This window comes from Pristiophorus japonicus, chromosome 11, assembly GCF_044704955.1.
Source record: "Pristiophorus japonicus isolate sPriJap1 chromosome 11, sPriJap1.hap1, whole genome shotgun sequence".
NCBI lineage: Eukaryota > Metazoa > Chordata > Chondrichthyes > Pristiophoridae > Pristiophorus > Pristiophorus japonicus.
Window position 1 is genome coordinate 56,646,873 of NC_091987.1, and position 19,074 is coordinate 56,665,946.

The following is a 19,074-nucleotide window of genomic DNA, read 5'->3' on the forward strand; positions in this document are numbered from 1 at the left end:
GACTTTAGTCTTTTTTATTACAACTCCAGAGTGCCTAAACAACATGGCAGCCAACCTTTTATACTGGCCCTGCATGTGTGTGCAGGTGACCATTAGGACTCCAACAATCGCGCCCTCTGGTGGCAAGTATTACATAGTTCCATACATAACACTCCCCTTCCTCTTGCTCACCTGTATCAATAGTTCATGTGTTGTGCTCCAGTGTACTTTCCTATCTAACACCCCCCGTGGTGGATGGATCCGAGCTGGTGCTCAGTAGTTCAGGAGGGAGTGATGGGGTGGCTAGTGATGCAGTTATATCTCCCTGATGGGCCTAGTCTTGTTTCTTCATCAGGAACTGGGAAAGCAGAATCCATGATATGGAGGAGGAATTGGGGAGCACAGGTGCTAATGATTTCAAACTTTAAAAAAATATGGCATTTATGCTCCAAAAAGGAAGTGGAGCACTAAATCAAGCACTCCACTTCCTTCCTGGAGCACAAGAGGCAGCAGGCGGGGTGGTAATTGTGCAGCGCTGCACAATGGGCCGTGCAGCGCTGCCGCATTCTGAAAGGAAAGGGCCATCGCTGCAGCCTCTGCAAAAGAAGAACTTACCTGGACCCCGATGGTTGCCGCGATCCAGTCCGATCAGCCCAATGCACTGCAGCAGAGTGCCGGGCTGATCGATGGTGGGCAGGAAACCAGGTTAAAAATTCAAAACAGAGATGCAAAAATGTTTTTTCACTTACCTTGGCCACCTTGCCTTTAAGCATTGCCCCTGAAGTGGACGGCCACCTGATGTATGCCTCCTACAGCTGTCGGTGTTTCCGCCCGGCGATGCTGCAGGGGGCATTACGCAAATTCGGGTCCGGGGCGCTACCGGGCGATGGGTACAATGATAACGTCATGATCTCCGGGCGAAGGAGATCAGGCGCAATGCTGTACCTCTGCCACAAAACTCCCACCGAATTCAGCGGGAATCACTGATCTCGCCACGCCCGGTCGCAAACCCATTTGCGCCCCATTATCGCCCCCTGAAGGTGCTAACGAGAGGCGCAATTTCTCCCCCAAGGATATTAGAATATTGCCAGCCAGGTACCTCCATGGCCTTGTGGGTGATCACAAGAGTGAAATTTCTTTATTTCAAGGATTCTACTTTGGATCCTAAACATTCAGATAGGCTTTCCATGGTAACAAACCCTCTGCAGGGGCATGCCTCCTAGCTCACCATCTCCTGTTCCTCCTCCAGGTATCAGTCCTAGATGGTTGGGGACTTCTCCTGAAGGGAGGAAACTTCTTGAACTGTGACTGAACCTTCAGCAGTGGCAGGCTGCTGCCTTTGATTGTGGGCTGCATCTCCTGCAATCATGACAACATTAAGATGCCTGAGGCCACAATCATACCCTCACCCTTCAGTACTGACTCCTGGCATATAAGGGGGAGGAAGGTGAGTAATCAAACGTATGACTCTGATGGTGCTGTCAAGTGTTATCACTGATCAGTAGTCATCATTCTGTGACATGACTGAGTTTCTCTCAGTGAGACTTGTTGGTGGGGAAGGGGATGTTTGTAATCAAGGTTTTCAAAATGCCATTCCTCTGTCTGAGGATGCTTGGTTCAAGTGGTAGTCAATGCCTCACTCTGCTCCATGATATGAGATGAAGCGGACCAAAGATCCACTCCTATTTTTTCCCTATTGATCAGATCATTGGACTTTTTACAGCATTGAATTGAAGCTATGTCCTTTGTTCAGTTATTGCCACAATGATTGCCTTGTCTGCCCCTTGCCAGGCCTTCCTGAGGTATGAGTCCGGGGTCGGCGAGAGGCCTAAAAAGGCCGCGAGTTCAGCAGTCGGGAGGTGCGTCGCTGAGGCGTGAGTCCGGGGTCGGCGAGAGGCCTAAAAAGGCCGCGAGTTCAGCAGTCGGGAGGTGCGTCGCTGAGGCGTGAGTCCGGGGTCGGTGAGAGGCCTATAAAAGGCCCAGCTGGTGCAGCTACAGGGAGAAGAAAAAAAAGAAGTAGAAAGAAACAGAAAGATGATGTCACAGCCAAGGGGGTAAGTGATTGGCTGCTGATTGGTGAGTAGTTTTTCTTTTTTCTCTTCTATAACAGTGAGTAAACTTTAGCATTGTGATTGCCAATTTAAGTGTATCTAAGGGTTAACTCATGGCAGGAGAGCTCGGTCACGTGATATGCTCCTCCTGTACCATGTGGGAACTCAGGGACACTTCCGGTGTCCCTGACGACTACGTGTGCGGGAAGTGTATCCGCCTCCAGCTCCTGACGGTCCACGTTGCGGAATTGGAGCTGAGGATGGATTCACTCTGGAGCATCTACGATGCTGAGAATGACGTGAGTAGCATGTGTAGTGAGTTGGTCTTACCGCAGGTGAAGGGTCCACAGCCAGATAGGGAATGGAAGACCAGCAGGAAGAGCAGAGCAAGGAAGGTAGTGCAGGGATCCCCTGCGGTCATCCCCCTGCAAAACAGATACACTGCTTTGAGTACTGTTGAGGGGGATGACTCATCAGGGGAGGGCAGCAGCAGCCAAGTTCATGGCACTGTGGCTGGCTCTGCTGCACAGGAGGGCAGGAAAAAGAGTGGGAGAGCGATAGTGATAGGGGATTCAATGGTAAGGGGAATAGATAGGTATTTCTGCCGCCGCAACTGAGACTCCAGGATGGTATGTTGCCTCCCTGGTGCAAGGGTCAAGGATGTCTCGGAGCAGGTGCAGGACATTCTGAAAAGGGAGGGTGAACAGCCAGTTGTCGTGGTGCACATTGGTACCAACGATATAGGTAAAAAAAGGGATGAGGTCCTACGAGACGAATTTAAGGAGCTCGGAGCTAAATTAAAACGTAGGACCTCAAAAGTAGTAATCTCGGGATTGCTACCAGTGCCACATGCTAGTCAGAGTAGGAATCGCAGGATAGCACAGATGAATACGTGGCTTGAGCAGTGGTGCAGCAGGGAGGAATTCAAATTCCTGGGGCATTGGAACCGGTTCTGGGGGAGGTGGGACCAGTACAAACCGGACGGTCTGCACCTGGGCCGGACTGGAACCAATGTCCAAGGGGGAGTGTTTGCTAGTGCTGTTGGGGAGGAGTTAAACTAATATGGCAGGGAGATGGGAACCAATGCAGGGAGACAGAGGGAAACAAAATGGAGACAAAAGCAAAAGACAGAAAGGAGATGAGTAAAAGTGGAGGGCAGAGAAACCCAAGGCAAAAAACAAAAAGGGCCACTGTACAGCAAAATTCTAAAGGGTTAAAGTGTAATAAAAAGGCAAGCATGAAAGCTCGGTGCCTCAATGCAAGGAATATTCGGAACCTAGTTAGAGTGGGTGAAAGCTCAGTTGAACAGGATCCCAAGAAAGAATGCAAAAGGCAGGAGGCAACAGAGCAGAGTAGCACTGGGGTAAGTGTAAACCACAAGGTGATAGGAAGGGACAATATGTATGAATATAAAGGGCTGCAGGAGGGGTCAAAACTAAAAATCATGGTTTAAAAACTAGTTTTAAATACTCTACCTAAACGCATGCAGCATTCAAAATAAAGTAAATGAGTTGACGGCACAAATCATTACAAATGGGTATGATTTGGTGGCCATTACAGAAACGTGGTTGCAGGGGGGCCAAGACTGGGAATTAAACATACAGGGGTATCTGACAATTCGGAAAGATCGACAAGAAGGGAAAGGAGGTGGGGTAGCTCTGTTAATAAAGGACGATATCAGGACAGTTGTGAGAGACGATATTGGCTCTAATGAACAAAATGTTGAATCATTGTGGGTGGAGATTAGAGATAGTAAGGGGAAAAAGTCACTGGTGGGCGTAGTTTATCGGCCCCCAAAAATAATAACTTCACGGTGGGGCGGGCAATAATCAAGGGAATAATGGAGGCATGTGAAAAAGGAACGGCAGTAATCATGGGGGATTTTAACCTACATATCGATTGGTCAAATCAAATCGCACGGGGTAGCCTTGAAGAGGAATTCATAGAATGCATACGGGATTGTTTCTGAGAACAGTATGTTACAGAACCTACAAGGGAGCAAGCTATCTTAGATCTGGTCCTGTGTAATGAGAAAGGAATAATAAACGATCTCCTAGTAAAAAATCCTCTCGGAATGAGTGATCACAGTATGGTTGAATTTGTAATACAGATTGAGGGTGAGGAAGTAGTGTCTCAAACGAGCGTACTATGCTTAAACAAAGGGGACTACAGTGCAATGAGGGCAGAGTTGGCTAAAGTAGGCTGGAAACACAGACTAAACGGTGGCACAATTGAGGAACAGTGGAGGACTTTTAAGGAGCTCTTTCATAGTTCTCAACAAAAATATATTCCAGTGAAAAAGAAGGGTGGTTAGAGAAGGGATAACCAGCCATGGATAACCAAGGAAATAAAGGAGAGTATCAAATTAAAAACCATTGCGTATAAGGTGGCCAAGGTTAGTGGGAAACTAGAAGATTGGGAAAATTTTAAACAACAGCAAATAATGACTAAGAAAGCAATAAAGAAAGGAAAGATAGATTACGAAAGTAAACTTGCGCAAAACATAAAAACAGATAGTAAAAGCTTTTACCGATATATAAAACGGAAAAGAGTGACTAAAGTAAATGTTGGTCCCTTAGAAGATGAGAAGGGGGATTTAATAATGGGAAATGTGGAAATGGCTGAGACCTTAAACAATTATTTTGCTTCGGTCTTCACAGTGGAAGACACAAAAACCATGCCAAAAATTGCTGGTCATGGGAATGTGGGAAGGGAGGACCTTGAGACAATCACTATCACTAGGGGGGTAGTGCTGGACCGGCTAATGGGACTCAAGGTAGACAAGTCCCCATGTCCAGATGAAATGCATCCCAGGGTATTCAAAGAGATGGCGGAAGTTATAGCAGATGCATTCGTTATAATCTACCAAAATTCTCTGGACTCTGGGGAGGTACCAGCGGATTGGAAAGCAGATAATGTAATGCCTCTGTTTAAAAAAGGGGGCAGACAAAAGGCAGGTAACTATAGGCCGGTTAGTTTAACATCTGTAGTGGGAAAATGCTTGAGGCTATCATTAAGGAAGAAATAGCGGGACATCTAGATAGGAATAGTGCAATCAAGCAGGCGCAACATGGATTCATGAAGGGGAAATCATGTTTAACTAAACTACTGGAATTCTTTGAGGATATAACGAGCATGGTGGATAGAGGTGTACCGATGGATGTGGTGTATTTAGATTTCCAAAAGGCATTCGATAAGCTGCCACACAAAAGGTTACTGCAGAAGATAAAGGTACGCGGAGTCAGAGGAAATGTATTAGCATGGATAGAGAATTGGCTGGCTAACAGAAAGCAGAGTGTCGGGATAATTGGGTCCTTTTCGGGTTGGAAATCGGTGGTTAGTGGTGTGCCACAGGGATCGGTGCTGGGATCAACTGTTTACAATATACATAGATGACCTGGAAGAGGGGACAGAGTGTAGTGTAACAAAATTTGCAGATGACACAAAGATTAGTGGGAAAGCGGGTTGTGTAGAGGACACAGAGAGGCCGCAAAGAGATTTAGATAGATTAAGCGAATGGGCTAACGTTTGGCAGATGGAATACAATGTCGGAAAATGTGAGGTCATATACCTTGGAAAAAAAAAACAGTAAAAGGGAATATTATTTGAATGGGGACAAATTACAACATGCTGCGGTGCAGAGGGACCTGGGGGTCTTTGTGCATGAATCCCAAAAAGTTAGTTTGCAGGTGCAGCAGGCAATCAGGAAGGCGAATGGAATGTTGGCCTTCATTGCGAGAGGGATGGAGTACAAAAGCAGGGAGGTCCTGCTGCAACTGTACAGGGTATTGGTGAGGCAGCACCTGGAGTACTGCATGCAGTTATGGTCATCTTACTTAAGGAAGGATATACTAGCTTTGGAGGGGGTACAGAGATGATTCACTAGACTGATTCCAGAGATGAGGGTGTTACCTTATGATGATAGATTGAGTAGACTGGGTCTTTACTCGTTGGAGTTCAGAAGGATGAGGGGTGATCTTATAGAAACATTTGAAATAATGAAAGGGATAGACAAGATAGAGGCAGAGAGGTTGTTTCCACTGGTCGGGGAGACTAGAACTAGGGGTCACAGCCTCAAAATACGGGGGAGCCAATTTAAAACCGAGTTGAGAAGGAATTTCTTCTCCCAGAGGGTTGTGAATCTGTGGAATTCTCTGCCCAAGGAAGCAGTTGAGGCTAGCTCATTGAATGTATTCAAGTCACAGATAGGTAGATTTTTAACCAATAAGGGAATTAAGGGTTACGGGGAGCGGGCGGGTAAGTGGAGCTGAGTCCACGGCCAGATCAGCCATGATCTTGTTGAATGGCGGAGCAGGCTCGAGGGGCTAGATGGCCTACTCCTGTTCCTAATTCTTATGTTCTTATGTTCCTTCTCTGTGTTTATTGACTTTCCTCCAGATGATGGATATAGACTGCCCCCTCCACCCCCCACCCCCTTCACCTTTCAATTTCTTGCAGAAATTTCCCCTGGCTCATGTTATTGAAGGAGTGAACCCAGATGTGGAGGTCTGGTCGGGAGGTCATTTGTGACAGCAGATAAAATACTTTAGTTGGCACAGTCCAAAAAACTTATCACAGATTCCAAAGGCAACAACTCCTCCAAAGATCAAAAAATGCACTGCAGCAAGCAGCCTGAAAGCAGGCCTTGAAAGCCTGGCACTGACCTCTAATTTCCTAAAAAATCTGCAGGCGGCAACCATTTGGAAGGCCCAGTTTTTTTGAAGAGGTGACTAAAGCAGTACACAGGGGAATGTCTATGGATGTTATTTATATGGACTTCCAAAAGGCATTTGATAAAATTTGATGTGACTGATAGCTAAAGTTGAAGCTCATGCAATTGAGGACAAGTTATTGGGCTGATTAGGAGATTGACTGAGTGACAGGAGACCGAGTGTTGGGATAATGGGGATCATTTATTAATGACTTAGATGATGTAATAGAGGGCCACATGACCAAGTTTGCCAATGACACAAAGATAGGTAGAATTGAAAGCAGCGTAGATGGAAATATAAAATTATATAGATATTAATACATTATGTGAATAGGCAAAACTGTGACAAATAGATTTCAATACAGGTAGAGCGTCCGGAATCCGGAATCCTCAGCACCGAGGCCGTTCTGGATTTCGGGTATTTCCGGATTTCAGAACGTCTTTCCAACATCCCGAATACGGAAACGCCTGGGCTGAGGTAAGGGGAAAGGGAAGGGGGGTAGGTCCGGTGGCCCAGCGGGGAGTTGAGTCCAGCCTAGCAACGGAGGGGGTGAGCCCGGCCCAGTGGAGGAGGGGGGGGAGGTGAGTCCGGTCCAGCGGGGGAGGGGGGGAGGTGAGTCTGGCCCAGCGGTGGAGGGGGGGAGGTGAGCCCGGTCCAGCGGGGGAGGGGGAGAAGTGAGTCTGGCCCAGCGGTGGAGCGGGGGAGGTGAGCCCGGCCCAGCGGGGGAGAGGGAGAGGTGAGTCTGGCCCAGTGAGGGTGCGGACTGAGTCCGGCCTAGCGGGGGAGGGGGTGAGTCCGGCCCAGCGGGGGAGGGGTATAACTCCAGCTCAGTGGTGGAGGGGATGAGTCCAGCCCAGTGGGGGAGGGGAGGAGGGGGGGAGGTGAGTCCGGCCCAGTGGGGGAGGGGGGGAGTCCGGCTCAGCGGGGGAGGGGAGGAGGGGGGAGGTGAGTCCGGCCCAGTGGGGGTGGGAGGGGGGGAGGTGAGTCCGGCCCAGTGGGGGTGGGGGGGAGGTGAGTCCGGCCCAGTGGGGGTGGGGGGGAGGGGGGAGGTGAGACCGGCCCAGTGAGGGTGGGGGGGAGGTGAGTCCAGCCCAGTGGAGGTGGGGGGGGAGGGGGGAGGTGAGTCCGGCCCAGTGGGGGTGGGGGGGAGGTGAGTCCAGCCCAGTGGGGGTGGGGGGGGAGGGGGGGAGGTGAGTCCGGCCCAGTGGGGGAGGGGAGGATGGGGGAGGTGAGTCCGGCCCAGTGGGGGTGGGAGGGGGGGAGGTGAGTCCAGCCCAGTGGGGGTGGGGGGGAGGTGAGACCGGCCCAGTGGGGGTAGGGGGAGGGGAGGAGGTGAGTACAGCCCAGTGGGGGTGGGGGGGGAGGTGAGTCCGGCCCAGTGGGGGGGGGGGGAGGTGAGTCCAGCCCAGTGGGGGTGGGGGGGGAGGTGAGTCCAGCCCAGTAGGGGTGGGGGGGAGGTGAGACCGGCCCAGTGGGGGTGGGGGGGAGAGGGGGAGGTGAGTCCAGCCCAGTGGGGGTCGGGGGGGGAGGGGGGGAGGTGAGTCCGGCCCAGTGGGGGTGGGGGGGAGGGGGAGAGGTGAGTCCGGCCCAGTGGAGGTGGGGGGGACGGGGGGAGGTGAGTCCGGCCCAGTGGGGGTGGGGGGGAGGTGAGTCCGGCCCAGTGGGGGTGGGGGGGAAGGGGGGGAGGTGAGTCCGGCCCAGTGGGGGTGGGGGGGAGGTGAGTCCGGCCCAGTGGGGGTGGGGGGGAGGTGGAGTCCAGCCCAGTGGAGGTGGGGGGGGAGGGGGGGAGGGGGGGAGGTGAGTCCGGCCCAGTGGGGGTGGGGGGGAGGTGAGTCCGGCCCAGTGGGGGTTGGGGGGGAGGGGGGGAGGTGAGTCCGGCCCAGTGGGGGTGGGGGGAGAGGTGAGACCGGCCCAGTGGGGGTGAGGGGGAGGGGGGAGGTGAGTCCAGCCCAGTGGGGGTGGGGGGGGAGGGGGGCAGGTGAGTCCAGCCCAGTGGGGGTGGGGGGGAGGGGGGGAGGTGAGTCCGGCCCAGTGGGGGTGGGGGGGGAGGGGGGGAGGTGAGTCCAGCCCAGTGGGGGTGGAGGGGGAGGGGGGGAGGGGGGGAGGTGAGTCCGGCCCAGTGGGGGTGGGGGGGGAGGGGGGAGGTGAGTCCGGCCCAGTGGGGGTGGGGGGGAGGGGGGGAGGTGAGTCCTGCCCAGTGGGGGTGGGGTTAGGGGGGGAGGTGAGTCCGGCCCAGTGGGGGTGGGGGGGAGGTGAGTCCGGCCCAGTGGGGGTGGGGGGGGAGGGGGGGAGGTGAGTTCAGCCCAGTGGGGGTGGGGAGGAGGGGGGGAGGTGAGTCCGGCCCAGTGGGGGTGGGGGGGAGGGGGGGAGGTGAGTTCGGCCCAGTGGGGGTGGTGGGCAGGGGGGGAGGTGAGTCCAGCCCAGTGGGGGTGGGGGGGGAGGGGGTGAGGTGAGTCCGGCCCAGTGGGGAGGGAGGCGAGACCGGCCCAGTGGGGGTGGGAGGCGGGGGCAGGTGAGTCCGGCCCAGCGGCGGAGGGAGGGAGGTGAGTCCGGCCCAGTGGGGTTGGGGGGAAGGGGGGGAGATGAGTCCAGCCCAGCAGGGGAGGAGGTGAGTCCGGCCCAGTGGGGGAGGAGGTGAGTCCGGCCCAGTGGGGGTGGGAGGGGGGGAGGTGAGTCCAGCCCAGTGGGGGTGGGGGGAGGTGAGTCCGGCCCAGCAGGGGAGGAGGTGAGTCCGGCCCAGTGGGGGAGGGGGGGAGGTGAGTCCGGCCCAGTGGGGGAGGGGGGGAGGTGAGTCCGGCCCAGCAGGGGAGGAGGTGAGTCCGGCCCAGCAGTGGAGGAGGTGAGTCCGGCCCAGTGGGGGTGGGGGGGAGGTGGGGAGGTGAGTCCGGCCCAGCGGGGGTGGGAGGGAGGGGGGGAGGTGAGTCCGGCCCAGTGGGGGAGGGGGTGAGTCCAGCCCAGTGGGGGAGGGGGTGAGTCCGGCCCAGTGGGGGAGGGGGTGAGTCCGGCCCAGTGTGGGAGGGGTGAGTCCGGCCCAGCAGGGCAGGTGAGTCCAGCGGCGGAGGCGGAGGAGGTCCGGCGGCAGAGTAGGGGGGAGGGGTGGGGGGCGGCGCTGGGTTCAGATTTCGGAACATGTTCTGGATTCCGGGCGACCCCACCACAGATTAGCCCAGTGTCTGGATTCCGGAACATTCCGAATTTTGAAACTCTGGATTTCGGACACTCAATCGGTATAGGAAAGTATGAGGTCACTTTGGACCTTAAAAGATAGATCAGAATACTTTCTAAATGGTGAAAAATTAGAAGCAGTGGAGGTCCAAAAATGCATAGGGGCCATGTATATAAATCATTAAAATGTCATGGACAACTACAGATTATCTAAATGGCTAATGGAATTATGGCCTTTATCTCTAGAGAATTAGAATACAAAGGGTAAGAAGACTACTACAGGTATACAAAGCCCAGGTTAGTCCACACTGTGTTCAGCACTGGATACCACACCTTTGGAAGGATAAATTGGCCTTGGACCTAGTGCAACGTAGATTTACTAGAATGATACCTGGACTCCAACTATTAAATTGTGAGGAGAGAATACACAAACTATGGTTGTATTCTCTGGAATTTAGAAGATTAACGGGTTATTTGATCAAAGTTTTCAAAATATTAAGGGAACTGATAGGGTAGATAGAGAGAAACTATTATGCTGGTTGGGGAATTTAGGACTAGGTGACAAAGCCTAGAAATTAGAGCCAGACCTTTCAGGAGTGAAATTCGGAAACACTTCTAAACGCAAAGGGTGGTAGAAGTTTGGAACTCTCTTCCGCAAACAGCATTTGATGCTAGATCAATTGTTAATTTTAAATCTGAGATTGACAGATTTCTGTTAACCAAAGGTATTAAGGGATATGGGGCAAAGGCGGGTATATGGAGTTAGGTCACAGATCAGCCACGATCTCACTGAAAGGTGGAAAAGGCTCCAGGGGCTAAATGGCCACTCCTGTTCCTATGTTTCACCACTGCAGTCCAAGTCAAGTGTACTGAAAGTACATTTCAGCCACTTACCTTAGTGCTATCACTGTCCAGGAAAATACAGCCTTAAGTGTTCCAGAAAATCTATTGCTGATGTTGCTGGATATGATTCCAATATGTTTCCAAGTGCCAACAGTAAGTGTGGATATCATCCTGTGTCAAGAAGGAATAGTGTTTCTCCAGACAAAAGGTGGGCAGAAACATTATTAATAAATTTGGCTGTCAGTAGAATAATGTCCAAATTAGTCTGTTGAGCATGGACAAAAACCCATCCACCTGAGGATGCCCAGGGGGGAATAGCTAAGATTAGCTTGGTGTTCAGATATGTGATTTGGGGTCTCCATAATCAGTTGGTGAACTTTGTGTCTCTGTCTGAGTAATGACACAACGTAACCCCTAGCAACTCCAAAAATTACCGAGGCCATTGAGAGATGTTGCATCATGAGCATCTTGTAACCGGATGTTGGTCCTCCACAGCAAGCTGGCACATCATGTGCTGGCACTCTGCATTACGCGATGCTGAAGCTTGAGGCTTGCTAAGTGCCTAATGCATAGAGTGCTTGATAAATCAGTCAGCAAGCATCTGTGGCACAGAGAGCCTGTGCACCTAGCATGCACTAGGCTCATTATGGCTCAGTATTTTATTCAGCTTAGAGGATTGCCCCATAATTCATTTGGAGCACCAGAACAGCACTCCAGACGCTCAGTGCCCATATAAAGCACGCTGCGGGGAAGCCTCCTCTAACGTGTCGTGTCCTTTAGGATTCGCGGGAATGACTTGCTACTAAAAGTTGTTTGCTTTGTTTGCAGCTATTTCTGTGATTCTTTGGTGTTCTCCTGTTGACCTGTTAATACATTTATCTGTTTGGATGCTCTACAACAATTCAACTTACAGATAGCTTCAAGCTGGACCTTTCAAAGTATTTTGCAATTTTGAAGCCGTTCTCCTTTAAAATGAGCAATAGCCCTTTGCAACTCCCAATGCATGATGTGCTGTGCTCTGGGAGCATGGACTATCTATTCCAATGAGCTGGCTAAAGGTGCACACAGTGTCCAGACAGCAGTGATCCGAGCACCTCAGCACCTTGCTCACATTAATGGCCCCATTTAATTTCATTGTAGACCCCCGAATGCAAAATTCAGGTAAAAATGGGCCGAGCTTGCACCGCACATGCTCGATCTAGTTGTAACAGATCTTGAAAGGGGCCTCAAAGGTCTTAAGGGGCAGGTCTTAAAGAGACCACTGGAGGCCAATCAAAGAAAGGTACACGAAATTTTCAGTTTTATAATTTTGTGGGCCAAGGTGTAGCAGGAGTGCTCCTCCCGGGCCGATAAACAAACTCCCCTCCCCCAGGATCACCCTCTTGCCCCCATCTCGACCCACTAACCTGCTCCGCGTGAGAGCCAGGCAATTTCCTCTTCTACCCGACGGGTGAGCTACAACAAGGTGCCTCGTTTAATTGAGAGCCAAAGTTGAATTTGGGCTTGGATGTCAGGCTGGCATGGACTGGCACACAGAACAGTCGCTCCATCAGCTTCACAGCAGTTTTGGGTGCAAGTCGAATTTAACCCCACTGTCTTTGTTGGGCTTGTTTTATACATTAGTACAGGGCAGGGATCACCTTGGCATTGAAAGATAAATGGGTGCTCCCAAAGGAATTAGGTACATATTAACCATCTAAACATGGAGTATTTTCATTTTGCATTAAATTAAAAATGGAGATGTCTCTGATTATAAAATTAATTGGGACAGATTCGTAGGGTTTACTGATAGCAAAGATTTGTTTGCCTTTTCATGAAGGCTGTGTCTGTGGGCTCTACTTTCTCATTCTCTATAATGAATAAAAATCCCCATTCTTTTCATCTGCTCTGCCTCCTTTTATCCTATTTCTTCATTTTAACTTCATCCTTTCCTTATTGAACCAATTACCCTACTTTCTCTCTTATGTTTTCCTGCCTTACTTTTTCCTTTCTATCTTTGTTCTATTCCTGTATAAGGTGTCAGCTGTGGCTCAGTGGGTAGCATTCTCACCTCTGAGTCAGAAGGTTGTGGGTTTAAGTCCCACTCCAGGAACTTGAGCACATAAATCTAGACTGACACTCCGAGGGAGTGCTGCACTGTTGGTGTTGTCGTCTTTCGGATGAGATGTTAAACTGAGGGCCTGTCTGCCCTATCAGGTGGACGTAAAAGATCCCATGGCACTATTTCGAAGAAGAGCAGGGGAGTTATCCCAGGTGTCCTGGCCAATATTTATCCCTCAATCAACATAACAAAAAACAGATAATCTGGTCATTATCACGTTGCTGTTTGTGGAAGCTTGCTTATGTGCATGTTGGCTGCCGTGTTTCCCACAATACAACAGTAACTACACTCCAAAAGTACTTCATTGGCTGTAAAGTGTTTTGAGACATCCGGTGGTCGTGAAAGGCGCTATATAAATACAAGTCTTTCTTTTTCCAATTTCCCTTGACTCTTCTCTATCCTTTTCACTCTCATGATACCTTGTTCTATTTTTGATGACACAACTAGTTATTTATCCTTTCAATGGCTTAAACAGGAACTGAAATATTGTGGTATCTTCATTCTCCAGGCGGCTGATAAGATTTGATAAGATTATAACCACTAATGAATCTCATTATATTACTAAAATTGATGCTAATTTCAGATGGAATTCACATCTTCCTTTGGGGAAAAATATAAGCAATTAGAATGTCTACTATACCCCAAATAAATGACATAATTTCTATGATTCTCTTTCAAATATAGAAAATATTTACAAAAAACCCCAATTATTTAATTCCTAAATTTGAAATGATAAAAGGCTGCAATTAAATTCTGACTGAACGTGGGCATATAAATCTTTAAAAGGTTTTGACCTTCTGAATCTGTTTCTTGATCTATCGGTCATTTCATGAAGGTACTTATTACATTGTTATTATTTGCCTAGTCTGTCTGATCTATTCAGTTAAGTATCAAAATAAACTATCATGATTACATTCCATTTCTTACATGGCTTTTCTTCCTTGAGAAGTAATTAATGCAGCATTCCATATATGTTCTAAAGCCTTTCGACTATTTCAAAGCTAACAAGCAGTAAGCTTATCAAATTGCTTCAACTGTTAAGCTGCTGTATACCTTACAGCCTGGTATACATTCAATCAGCTGGCAGGAGTGAAAGCAAACAGCCATTCATTATCTCCTATCTATTTGTCGGGTTTCTATCTGTACTTTTGTTCAATTTCAATCAACACGTAAGCTTTCAAAAAAGCAATTTTTGGGATTCGCATTACAGTGTATTCAGGGATTACTGGCTGAGCGTCTTCGCAGACTTCTTACAGAATAATGAATCAGAATCGTTTTAATTTCAAAACTGCTCTTAGTTCACCCAGCTGGACAAAAGATTTTCCCTTTATTGTAGTTGAACCTTGTTATTAGAAACTCAGAGGTGGGGGAAAATAGTTGCTCTTATTGGGGGTGGGGGGGGCGGTATTTTATCAATGCCTGGACTTTTCCACTGACTAATGATGCTTGCAGTAGCACCGTGGAGATGCTTGCTATAATGAGAGGTCTGTAATGATGCAGTTTGTAGTGATGTGGCTCCATTGTATTGATATAAATAGATGACAATTGTACATCCTGGAGCCATTAGGATTAACCTGGAGACAAGGTTTAAATCAAACCACACTGAACTTCGTTATCTTATACTTTGCCTCACACCAGGGTAAAAGTGGAGAATTGTTTTGCACACAGAAAGATGCATTATGTTCAGGAAGGTGTGAGGAAGATGCTAGTTATTTAAAACCTATATTGTGCAATCATATTGGGAAAAGGCGCCGTTATATACTCATTGTAGTTTTCTAAATAAGCATTCTAGGTCCCGATATTTACTGGAGTAGGATTTCCAGGTGAGGGTAGGAATTCTGGTCATAACACGGTGGAATTGTAACTCTACATTGGCAGGGAATGCTCCATAAAAGGTCGCAGCCCAGGAGCTTGGGTTGGAGCTCCGATGGGGTGGGAACAGCTTGGTTTGGAGGGTCAGGGGATGATCGCGGGAGATAGGTGATCATGGGGTGATCTGCTCGTGGGGGGTTCAGTGATCAAAGGGCTCCGATTTGTGAGGGTGATGTGTACGTGTAAATAACTGACAAAATGAGCCAGGAGAAATATAACTTAACTGCTTTTATACAACCCAAAATGGTGTCCCCAAACCAGCATGAACCAGAATGAAACAGCAACTGTGAATAGCTCCCGCAGGGTCGTGTTGCCCGTCCAGTGAGCTGTAACAAATAAATAGAGTATGAACACAACAGGTTAGCTTGTGGGGCTGGTGGGGGTAAGCACCACCTGGCCCACAAGCAGTAGGTAAAAGCTTCCTCACCGCGTCTTCCATGCAGCTGTCCTCGCCTCCCTTTAGCTGCCGGCTTTCCTGGGGCCTGAGAAAACAGAGAAATAAAATCTGAGGCATGGAACCTCATTAAAATATTCAAGTGAGCATCCACCTCCTGGGAGCACCCCCACCTGTCCTGCCTCCATTAAAACCGGAAGTGGACGGGTTTGAGGTGGGTTGGGTTTGGGTTTGAAATTTTAAAAATGTTAACATCCCACCCAACCCAAATCCACCCATTATGGGAATTAAAATTTCCCTCTATTCTCTGATAATCTTAGAATACTTAGTAATCCAACTTTTTTCTGTGGGACATGGCAGAAAGGATTAAATAGCCTGAAATGCCATTTACTGTGTGCAATAGTTTCACAAATTAGCCTTTTAAACTTTTTACTCTCCTTTTCACTCCTATTCTACTAAAGATTATGGTCCATAATTTGCAGTCAGCAGTGAAGCAAGGGCGTTTGCCTTGGTGAAACTGCTGATGAAACATTGGTTTTGTTGTGTATGCATGCTTGTTTACTGTGTGATGTCTGTAACACTGTTATGCCACATTGAATGTACCCTTATACTGCACACACCTTACCGGTACACTAGAGGGTGCTGCTGCTGGAGACTTAGGGGTTGCCTGCACATGGCAGGTAACCCAGTATAAAAGGGAACTCACAGCTTGTTGTCGGCACTCAGGAGCTGCAAATAAAGGACTACAGGTCGACACAATTTAAGTATCATACCCTGCCTCGTGAAGTCATTAATAAAGGTGCCTACATACACTACAATTGGCGACGGGAATACAAGGTCACAAACTACACGCTCAACATGTCTAAACTCAGCAACCTTCAGCAATTTACAGAGGGGGAAGATTGGGACGCTTTTGTGGAAAGATTGGATCACTTCCTTATAGCCAACGACCTAGACGGGGACACACTGGCTACACTACCGAACAAACGCAGGACCATCCTGCTCAGCAGTTGTGGGCTCACCATGGACGGTCTCGTCAGGGACTTACTAGCCCCGGAGAAGACAACCATCAAGAGCTATGAGCAACTTGTAACAATCATACAGGAACAACTAACACCGAAAGAAAGCATCCTCACACCCAGGCACCGGTTCTACACTTACCGGTGACCTGAGGGCTAAGAAATTGCCAAGTATGCTGCACACTTAAGAAGACTAGCTGCACCGTGTGATTTTGATGACCACCTTAATGAAGCACTAAGGGACATATTTGTCATCGGAATCGGCCACGAAGGCCTCCTACATAAATTGCTCTCGGCTGACATCACGGTCACCCTGCAGAAAGCAATTCAAGTGAGCCAGGCCTACATGGTTTTGGCCAGTGACTCCAGGCGAATACTGACCCAGGACTCTAAAGCGGCGAGTGCAGTGCACCGCATGAAATGCTGCCCCGAGTCCCGCAACCCTGAGTCTGTCACATGGGGCAAACCGGATGGCCCCATGCTGGCGCTGTGGAGGAAACCACAGGGCCCACCAGTGCGGCTACAAAGACTATGCATGCAAAGGCTGCAAAGAGAAAGAGCACCTTTAGAGAATGTGCAGAAAAGGCTGTACTCGCCGCATCTCTGATGAGTTGGCTGATCACCGGGGCTCCAACGCAGATGAAGATGAAGCTGCTCACACCCTGGAAGAAGAGTATGGAATCTTTACCTGCTCCACCGGAAGTTCTCCATGGATGATGGAAGTGGACATCGATGGGGTCCCAGTCTCCATGGAGATCGGCACAGGGGTGAGCCAGTCTATGATGAGCCAAATGACCTTTGAAAAAATTTGGATGAATCCTGCCACTCGACCAAAACTGTCTCCTGTCCAGGCAAAGCTGCTCACCTACACCAAAGGTAAAATCCAAATCGTTGGCAGCGTAAACGTCCAGGTCTCTCAGGGCGGCGTGTTGAACAAACTCCCCCTGTGGATTGTAGCCGGCGACGGTCCCACGCTGCTGGGCAGGAATTGGATGAACCAGGTCCACATATCAGGCGAAGTAGCACTGTGGAAGAAAAGACCACCACAGCCCTCCTGCAGGAAAGCCAGGAAATGGCTGCAACATCAGTGGAAAAGTTGATATAATTGGCTGACTTGTCAAACAGGACATCGGTGGCCTGGGTGATGCATCTGTGGGCGACCGACTGCGAGATGCCACAAATATCTGCTGAAGATCCATGGAAGGAGCCTGAGGCGAAGAAGATGAGGGCACTGGTGACTTTGACAGCCACTGGTAAGGCTTGTACACCCACTCCTCTGGGCTACAGGTCTTGCTCCAGTAATCTACAAATGTCTGCGATGATCTGGAGCAATAGCCTGGGCCTCTTTTGGCACTGCTTCTCAGTCATGTTGATGAAGCTCATCCTCTGCCTGTATATCCTCTGTTGGGGGTATCGCCTCCAAACGGCACAGCCCTGCGTTGATGCTCTCTGTCCTGTGCAACATCAGATGGTTGAGGAGAAGGTTGGTGGTGTTGTTGTTGCTGCTGGTGTGCCTGGTGCTGCTGGTGTTGGGGCTGATCATGGTCCGATTCTGAAGACCAAGGTGAGACAGTATAGATGGCACCCATGCTGATGGAATAGATGGCAGGTCACGTAGAAATGGCAGAAGCAATCAGTCAATGATGTGACAGGTTCTAACAATGAGATGACACTGGATGGCGACTTTGTTAGAAACACTTGTGGCCTTTAGAAAGGTAAATCTGTGCTGGGAATACAGTTAGCAACAGCAATAGCTTTAAGAAAGTGATCAGTTTTTATTGGACTTTCCATGCTGTGCACTAATAAGCTGGATCAATGGCTACTGAACTTCCGCCTCAGGTTCACAGACATGGTTTCCAAACTGCATGATTCCCGTGGTTATCCAGTGAAATTTGAACAGTAGGGTTAAAAAGACTCTTTCGGGTCTGAGAAGTACCTAATAATGATTTGAATTAGGTCGCTTGCCTTTGCCGTTCGGGTCGCTGCTGCACCGGCAAACGCGCCCGAGGGAAAGGTGCGTGGAGGCAGGATGACGGCAGGATCCTGATCCGCTGCAAGCCTTTTCAAATTTCCCACCCGACCTGCTCCCACCCACACAGACCCCAGAAAATTCCGGTCATAGAATTAAAAAAATAGTTTGCTAAAATTTTTTTTTTTTGGTATGTTTTGTGACCTCATGCAACTAACTGCCTGCAGTCTGCAGTGGTATTCTACTTTTATTGATTATTAATGTCACTAAGCATATTCCCCAATGGATGTTAACTGCACCAATATAAATGGTGTGACTCTTTCCTTAGTTTCTCCATAGTAACAAAGGGACCTCATTTAAGTTACAGAAAAGAATCAGGCTACTATGACTCACACACTAACAAACCAACTGTCTGCACCACACATTGCAGCAGTACAGTAAAAATCATTACCATTTCTACCCCACTTTATTTCCAAACTCTGGCAATTCTATCAGCACAGTGACAGGAAACCTGGCACCAGAGAATATAACAAAAAATCTGCAATTAGTCTTGAAAAAAATAAACCTTCGTATAAGACAAAAGCCAGACAGTCCCCGCTGTAGGATAAATGCCCTAAGAATTTCTTTAAATGTGTCCTTAAATTGGAGTTGGTGGTCAGACTGAAAGTTAGGAAAGAAAAGGGTTGGTATAAAGGTACAATGTCCCTCTTTAAAATCAGAAACAGAGAAAAAGGTTACAGAAGTTAAAATTGTACGGCTATACTACACCAGTCAAATACAGGCAAATATAAGTGCATCACTGAGGTACAAATGTCCTAGAATCAAGGAAGGTGAGATTTAAGTCAACTAGTCCAGATGCAGTTAGCAACACACAGAGTGAATTTACCAGGAGCAGAGGATCCAGGATGAACAGATAGCACCTCTACCAATAGAGGTTTGAGAAGGCTAAAACCGTCATCACAGGGGTGA